General features: G+C 31.4%; 1 pseudogene; it reads right to left on the bottom strand.

Annotated features, from left to right (window-relative positions):
- Window positions 1-3,309: 3,309 nt before the first annotated feature.
- Window positions 3,310-3,428, bottom strand: LOC112469080 (annotated as a pseudogene).
- Window positions 3,429-7,749: the final 4,321 nt, after the last annotated feature.

Raw genomic sequence — 7,749 nt, 5'->3', positions numbered from 1 at the left:
TGAACACTAGTTCTCTTACAAATTATAGTTCAAATGGATCACATAAAAATGTAAAATGTTTTAAAACGTAATGTAAAAATGAAATATCTCGACTTGAGCTTAATTCTGTATTTTCAAAAACTCAGGTTGTACCAATTAGGGTTCAGTACAGGAAGAGAGTTACTTTGTTTTTTTTTTTTTTTCTCCTAGCAGTAAGTGTAAGTATTTTCAAAATCAGAAATCACCACTAGAAATAGTGGGTTTGAAACATATTGCTTTAGTTGCCATATGTATGTATATCTGAAAATTGGAACCGAGAAGCTACTGCTCCAACTGCATCTCATCAGCAAAGTGGTGACTGGACCCTGGAATGCTGAGTTCAGCTAATTCAACAGATTCTTGATATAAATAAATCTTTACTAGATTCTGAACACTGAGTCTAGCGTACCAAATTTTATCTAAAATTCAAAGACCTCATTTGAAAGCAGAAACATCCAAAGTATTTCAGTTAGAGACCAGAAACACAGAAAACAGTCTGAGAAATTAAAACAGAGAGAATTTAATGAAAGCAACTTCTTTTATGAGAAGTCAAAGGTAAGTAGTGATTCCCTCCCCAACTGGATTAAAGAGAAAGAAAACACTGTTATTAAGAACAGATGAGAGAGAGAGAGAGACAGACAGACAGACCAGAGACAGAGACAGAGACAGAGACAGAGAGAGAAAGAAAGAAACATCATCAAAGTCCAGAGTACATAGTTATCCAAGAAACAGAAACCCTGGTGGACATTCCACTTTGAAGTGGGTGCCATGGAAAAGTTGTACTAGCTCTTAGAGGTAGAGCCTGAAGTGGAGAGAGAGAATGAAATACTCTGGTTCTTCATTTCTCAGGCCATTCAACATTCTGAGTTTGGCTTTTAATGACCAGAAGTATGGAGAAGCCAAGTAAAATTTAGCTTGGAAATGCCAGCAAATTTAATCAGCAGCACATAATTCTCCTCATGAACCTAAGTGGAAAGAGAGTTGGGAAGCAGTTCCAGTCTGTTCTTTATAGTATAGGCCACTAGACAGCCAGAAAGATGTTTAGTGCTCATTCATTGTAACCAACATATTCCATCTCTTCGGGTACTCAATATCTATCCATAAATTTCCAGGCAATAGCATACTTTTAATCAACATCAGCAAATATATCTCTTTAAAGTTAAAAGGTTATCACCCTCTTACAAAATGGAGAGACCTTCAAAGATATCAATGAATCATTTCATATCTGGGTGAGGTTCATACTTCTTTCATTCAGATGTAATTCCTCTTTCATAATCAGCAACATCAGTCTAAATTATAAAGCTATCACCAACATGACTCTTATACAAAGCAATAGCCGGAACAGGGAGAAAATGAAATTGGCATAAATACATATATATTAGAAAAATATGGATAGCTATCATAGAATCATTGCTGATATTTTCAATGTTTCCACTGTTTTTTCCATATTCTCTTTGCCCTCAGCTGCAATAAAATGTTAACTGACATCCACAAAATGGTCATCTGTTCTACCTGAATAGTGAGGACATCCTATGACAAGACAGTTTTTTATTTGTTTAATTAGTTGTTGTTTTCGGAGATTTAAGCTCCTTAATTCAAGTATGTTTTGAAAGGCTCATCTCTATGAGCTGTTTGATAGTTCTACTTTTCATCATTCCTCTAATTCGATTATTTCTAAGTACCTGGCCACCTGGCCACAATGTACTGCACAAACATCAGTGTTCTAAGATCATCTCTCCTACTCATCAAACTGGGTATAGCTAGATGTACTACTTGCAGTTTGCTCCAGTAGGAAGATCCCTTCCCCTTGAATGGAGATGTAATGATGCAACAACATACTCCTGGTAGGTGCTATTGCAATTTATGGTACTAGATTCACATATTTTCTTATTTGGTTAAGTGAGGGAGAGTTAGCAATGCATCTGGAGCAAGTCCTCTATATAAGCAATCTATTCAAACCATATGTGCCTTCGGCACTCGCTGAGTCTTGTCTAGTATCTACCATTTCCACATGTTCTTGTATGTTGCGTACACTTACCTTGATGTATTGGTTGGCCATATAGCATCTAGTTCATTATGAGAAGTTGAGAGCACAAGAACATATAGTGTGTCATGCTCAAGTATACAATTTCTAGCAAAGTCCAGTAACAACTTCTATTTTAAATTAAATCTCCAAAATATACTTCTGTCTCTTCTCTTGAATATATTATTTAATGTGATTTGGTTAAATTTATATAGGATAGCAAATATCAATCTGCTACTGGTTGTCAGTGAATTGACCATACTCACTTCCCTTTGCTCTTACACATGCAATGTATTTTATCCAATATCTAAGCTTTAAGTCACTAGAAGCTGTATTATTATTATTAATTACCATCACTACTATTACTATTTTATATCTCTGTTAAAATTACTATGTAGTTCTCCCTCCACATAATTCAACTTTTATGCATGATAATCTCACAATCCAAATGGCAGTATTTCATCTTTTCTTATGGCTGAGTTATTTTCCCTTGAACTGTGCAACTATTACCACCATGTAATTTTAGAACATTTTCAACATCCCCAAAAGAGATCCCATGCACATTAGTAGACATTCTCAATTCCCATCCCCATCTTCATCTCAGACGCAGGCAACCACAGATCCAAATTCACTTTCTGTCTTTATGTATTTGCCTCTTTTATACTTTTCACATGTGAAATTAAACAATATGTGGTCTTTTGTGACTGCCTTCTTTAGGTTAGCATAATATTTTCAAAGTTCATCCATCTACTAGCATGCAGCAGAACTTCATTCATTTTATGGCTATATAATATTGCATTGTGTGAATACGCTGTGTTTTTTTTCATTTATCATCAATTGATGGACATTTGGTTTGTGTCCACTTGTGTGCTACTATGAATTATGCTACTATGAACATTGTGTGAATATGTGCTTTCATTTTTCTTGGATATATACCTGGGAGTGAGATTGCTGAGTCATATAGTAACTCCATTTAGTATTTTGTTGATCTGCCAAACTGTTTTTCTAAGTATTTGTATCATTTTATATTTTTAACAGCAGTGAATGGCAAGTTCCAATTACTCCACATCATTGCCAATCCTTGTTATTGTTTGTCATTTAATTTTAGCCATCTTTGTAGGTGGGAAGTAGTTACCTATGGTTTTTGGTTTTAATCTGCATTTCCTTTCCTTTTTTTTTTTTTTTTAGGTGAGACAACCCTTGGTTGACCTCACAGATTGCAAGGAACTTGTCAGTTTACAATCTCTTATTTTTTAATTTATTTTTTATGCCTACAGCACCTAGTCTTCCTAGGTGGTCTCCCATTCAAGCACTAACCAGGCCCGACCCAGCTTAGCTTTTGAGATCAGACGAGATCAGGCTTGTTCAGGGTAGCATGGCTGTAGACTTAATCTGCATTTTTTCTAATGATAAAATGATACTGAGCATAGTTTCATGTGCTTGTTTGGCCATGTATATTTTTAATCAAAGAAATGTTGATTCAAATACATTGTCCATTTTTTAAATTGCATCATCTGTCTTTTTATTATTGAGTGGTAAGAATTCTTTATATATTCTAGATACAGTTTCCTTATATGACTTGGAAATATTCTTTTCTCATCCTGTGGGTGGTTTTTTTTGTTTGTTTTTTTGTTTTTTGTTTTGTAGTTTATTGATGGTGTTCTTTTAAGCACTAAATATTGAATTTTGATAAACTCCAATTTACCTATTTTTTCTTACGCCACTTTTGCAGTTGTGGCATATATAAACTATTGCCTCACTCACAATTACAAAAATGTACTCCTATATTTTCTGGCAGAATTTTTCATATTTCACTGTAATACTTATGTCTATGATCTATTTTGAGTTCATTTCTGTGCATGGTGTGAAGCATGAGTACAAATTTATTATTTTGCATGTGGATATCTAGTTATACAGCATCATTTGTTGAAAAACTACTTTTCTCCATTGTATTGTGTTGCACCTCTGTTAAAGTCAATTGATCATAAATATAGGGTGTATTTCTTGACTCCTAGTTCCATTTCATGATCTATTTGTCTGTCCTTTTGCCAGTACAACATTGTCTTGTTTACAGTAGATTTTTAGTATCGATTGGGAAGTATGCAGTATCAACTATCTTTTTTACAAGGTAGTTTGGGCTACCTGGATACATTGAATTTCTATGTAAAATAATAAGCTCAATTTTCTACTTTCTACAGAACACCAGCAGCAATTATATATGGATTGCATTAAGTCTGTACATCACTTGAGGAGTATTGCCATTTCAACAATGATAAGTCTTGAAACATCTTGAGATGTCTTTCTTTATTTAGATCTTTAATTTCTCTCTTGGAAATCTTTATTTAGATCTTTAATTTCTCTCTTGGAAATCTTTATTTAGATCTTTAATTTCTCTCTTGGAAATCTTTATTTAGATCTTTAATTTCTCTCTTGGAAATCTTTATTTAGATCTTTAATTTCTCTCTTGGAAATCTTTATTTAGATCTTTAATTTCTCTCTTGGAAATCTTTATTTAGATCTTTAATTTCTCTCTTGGAAATCTTTATTTAGATCTTTAATTTCTCTCTTGGAAATCTTTATTTAGATCTTTAATTTCTCTCTTGGAAATCTTTATTTAGATCTTTAATTTCTCTCTTGGAAATCTTTATTTAGATCTTTAATTTCTCTCTTGGAAATCTTTATTTAGATCTTTAATTTCTCTCTTGGAAATCTTTATTTAGATCTTTAATTTCTCTCTTGGAAATCTTTATTTAGATCTTTAATTTCTCTCTTGGAAATCTTTATTTAGATCTTTAATTTCTCTCTTGGAAATCTTTATTTAGATCTTTAATTTCTCTCTTGGAAATCTTTATTTAGATCTTTAATTTCTCTCTTGGAAATCTTTATTTAGATCTTTAATTTCTCTCTTGGAAATCTTTATTTAGATCTTTAATTTCTCTCTTGGAAATCTTTATTTAGATCTTTAATTTCTCTCTTGGAAATCTTTATTTAGATCTTTAATTTCTCTCTTGGAAATCTTTATTTAGATCTTTAATTTCTCTCTTGGAAATCTTTATTTAGATCTTTAATTTCTCTCTTGGAAATCTTTATTTAGATCTAAACATCTTGAGATGTCTTTCTTTATTTAGATCTTTAATTTCTCTCTTGGAAATCTTTATTTAGATCTTTAATTTCTCTCTTTGAAATTTTGTCTTTCTTTATTTAGATCTTTAATTTCTCTCTTTGAAAACTTTGAAATTTTAGGTATACAAATCTTAACATTTCTTCCATTAAACTTATTCCTAGTTATTTCTTTTCTTGTTGCTATTATAAATGGAATTGTTTATTTCATTTTCAGATTGTTCATTGCTGATATATAAAAACAAGGTAGATTTTTATAAATTGATCTTTTATCCTGCCATGTTGTTGAACCCCATTATTAGTTCAGATTATTCGTGTGTGTATGTGTGTGTATCTAAGATTATGTAACCTACAAATAAAATATTTAACTTCTTCCTTTATAATCTGGATGCATTTTTTCTTACCTCGGCCACTGTCATGGCTAGAATCTTCAGTTAAATGTTAAATAGAAGTGGCAAGAATGGATATTCTTTTCTTGTTCTTGATTTTAGGAAGAAACAGTTGTTCTTTTTTCATTAAATGTTGTGTTTGCTGTGTTTTACAGATATTCTTTCTCAGGCTAAGGGAGTTCCCTTCTATTTCTAGTTGTTAAATAGCCTTATTATACAAAGGTATAGGATTTTTCAAATGCTTTCCTCACATCTATTGAGATAATCATGTATGTCATTAATATATAGTATTACATCGATTGACTCTTATATCCTAAATCTACCATGCATTTCTGGGATACACTCCACTCGATCATGGTGTATAACACTTCTTATATGTTGCTAGATTCCATTTGTAAATTTTTTACTGAGGGTATTTTACATTTCTATTTATAAGAGATAATACTCTGTAGCTTTTATGTTTTTGTTTTTGCCTTGTGATATCTTTGTCTGATTTTGGTATCACAGCAATAGTGCCCTTATAGAATGAGTTGGGAAGTGTTATCTATTTTTTGGAAGAGTTTCCGAAGGACTGGTATTAAATTTTTTAAAAAAAATTTTGAAGAATCTATCAGTGAAGTCATCTGGGCCTGGACTTCTTTTCTTTTTTCCTTCCCAACCCTTAAAAAATGTCCTAATTGTATCTCTTTGCCTCTTACAGTTCTATTTAGATTATCTAGAGATAAAGAAGACATTTAAATAGCCCCAAGTGAAAGCATTATAGACTCTTCTGTCTTAATGAAGTTCAGTAGTTTTCCTTGGATAGATGATTTTTATTTTATTCTATGGGTTTAGCTAAATACAAGATTTCTGAGATGATGATTTTAGTTGTTTTACCATATTTTCATATTTTAGAGGAAGTTCTCTCTGTTCCTCACTCTGTCATTCCAGAAGGTCACAGGGTCAAGGAAAACTTAGTTCCACTTCGTGGTTATTGTGAAGATGGACAACTTTAAGCCAGTTTTATTGTTTTATTGAATAGCTTTATTGAAGTAATAGTTTTATTGAAGAAACTTTGTAATGTGAGAATATGATATTTTTTAAAAAAAGGTAATCGGATAATCATCAATGCAAAGATAAAATACATAACTTTAATTTTATCACAGTCTAATTCTTCCAAAGGGAAAGAATAATTAGATAAATAGTTTTGGATAAAATAATGAAAATCCTCTTTACAAAATGTTAAAATGAATCACAAAAGTTTGATTATCTGAATTATCCCATTAAATATCTAAAGTTACCACATGAGCTTTTACTAGGTAAACACCAGCTCATCTATCCTAAAACTGAAGCATCGGCTTTCTAAGGCAGATAACTAATTAATGCAGCTTTCGATTCCAGTTTTAATTATTTATTTGTCTATCAATGCCACTATAAAATCCCAGAAGCTCTTTATAAAATTTGCAATGCGATAGAATGAGCAGGTGCTATTAAGAGAATGTGCAAGTTTCCTTAACGAAATGCCAGAAGTTGATTGTCGACCAACTGGGGAAGACCTATGAGATCCTTCTAGTGTACACAAAAGAAATGAATACATAATTAAATTACGGTTAATCACAGATGGTTATTTTACAGCAAGTGCTCAACTTTGAAGCACAGTTCTGGACTATTTTTGTTCCAACACGGTGCTCAGTCCCTGTTGGTTATCTGGCAATATTTTATGGTTAGAAAAATGTTTGTTTTATGGTGGAAATTGTATTTCATGAATTTTATAAATATATAAAATATTATTTCATATAAACTTTCATATAAATTTGGTTATTTTGATATTTTTTAAAAAGCACAGAAAATATAGTTTAAATATTATTTATTATATTCATAAACCCCCTTGATTCAAAAATAATGTCATCCAAAGATATTAGCAGGATTATACGAAGTATCAGACAAATTTTAAGTATGCTAAATTCCTCAAATTTAGAAAAATTTAATAACTCATATAATCAACAACACCTTCAGTGACAAAATGTAAGCTTATTCTTTTCACATTTCACTTGCAAACAAGTTAATAAAATAAGCGACAAATAATATAACTTTGAGTTATTGGTCATCATCAAAATGTATGAAGAAGAGGAATGGAATAAATGATAATTTTAACATATTTAAAATGACCACATTCTTTAAATAATGACTTGCTCAGCAAAACAGGTTTCTCTTCCAAAT

Source organism: Pteropus alecto, unplaced genomic scaffold, assembly GCF_000325575.1.
Source record: "Pteropus alecto unplaced genomic scaffold, ASM32557v1 scaffold106, whole genome shotgun sequence".
In the NCBI taxonomy this organism is placed as follows: domain Eukaryota; kingdom Metazoa; phylum Chordata; class Mammalia; order Chiroptera; family Pteropodidae; genus Pteropus; species Pteropus alecto.
This window is presented reverse-complemented; position numbering and strand designations above follow the sequence as displayed.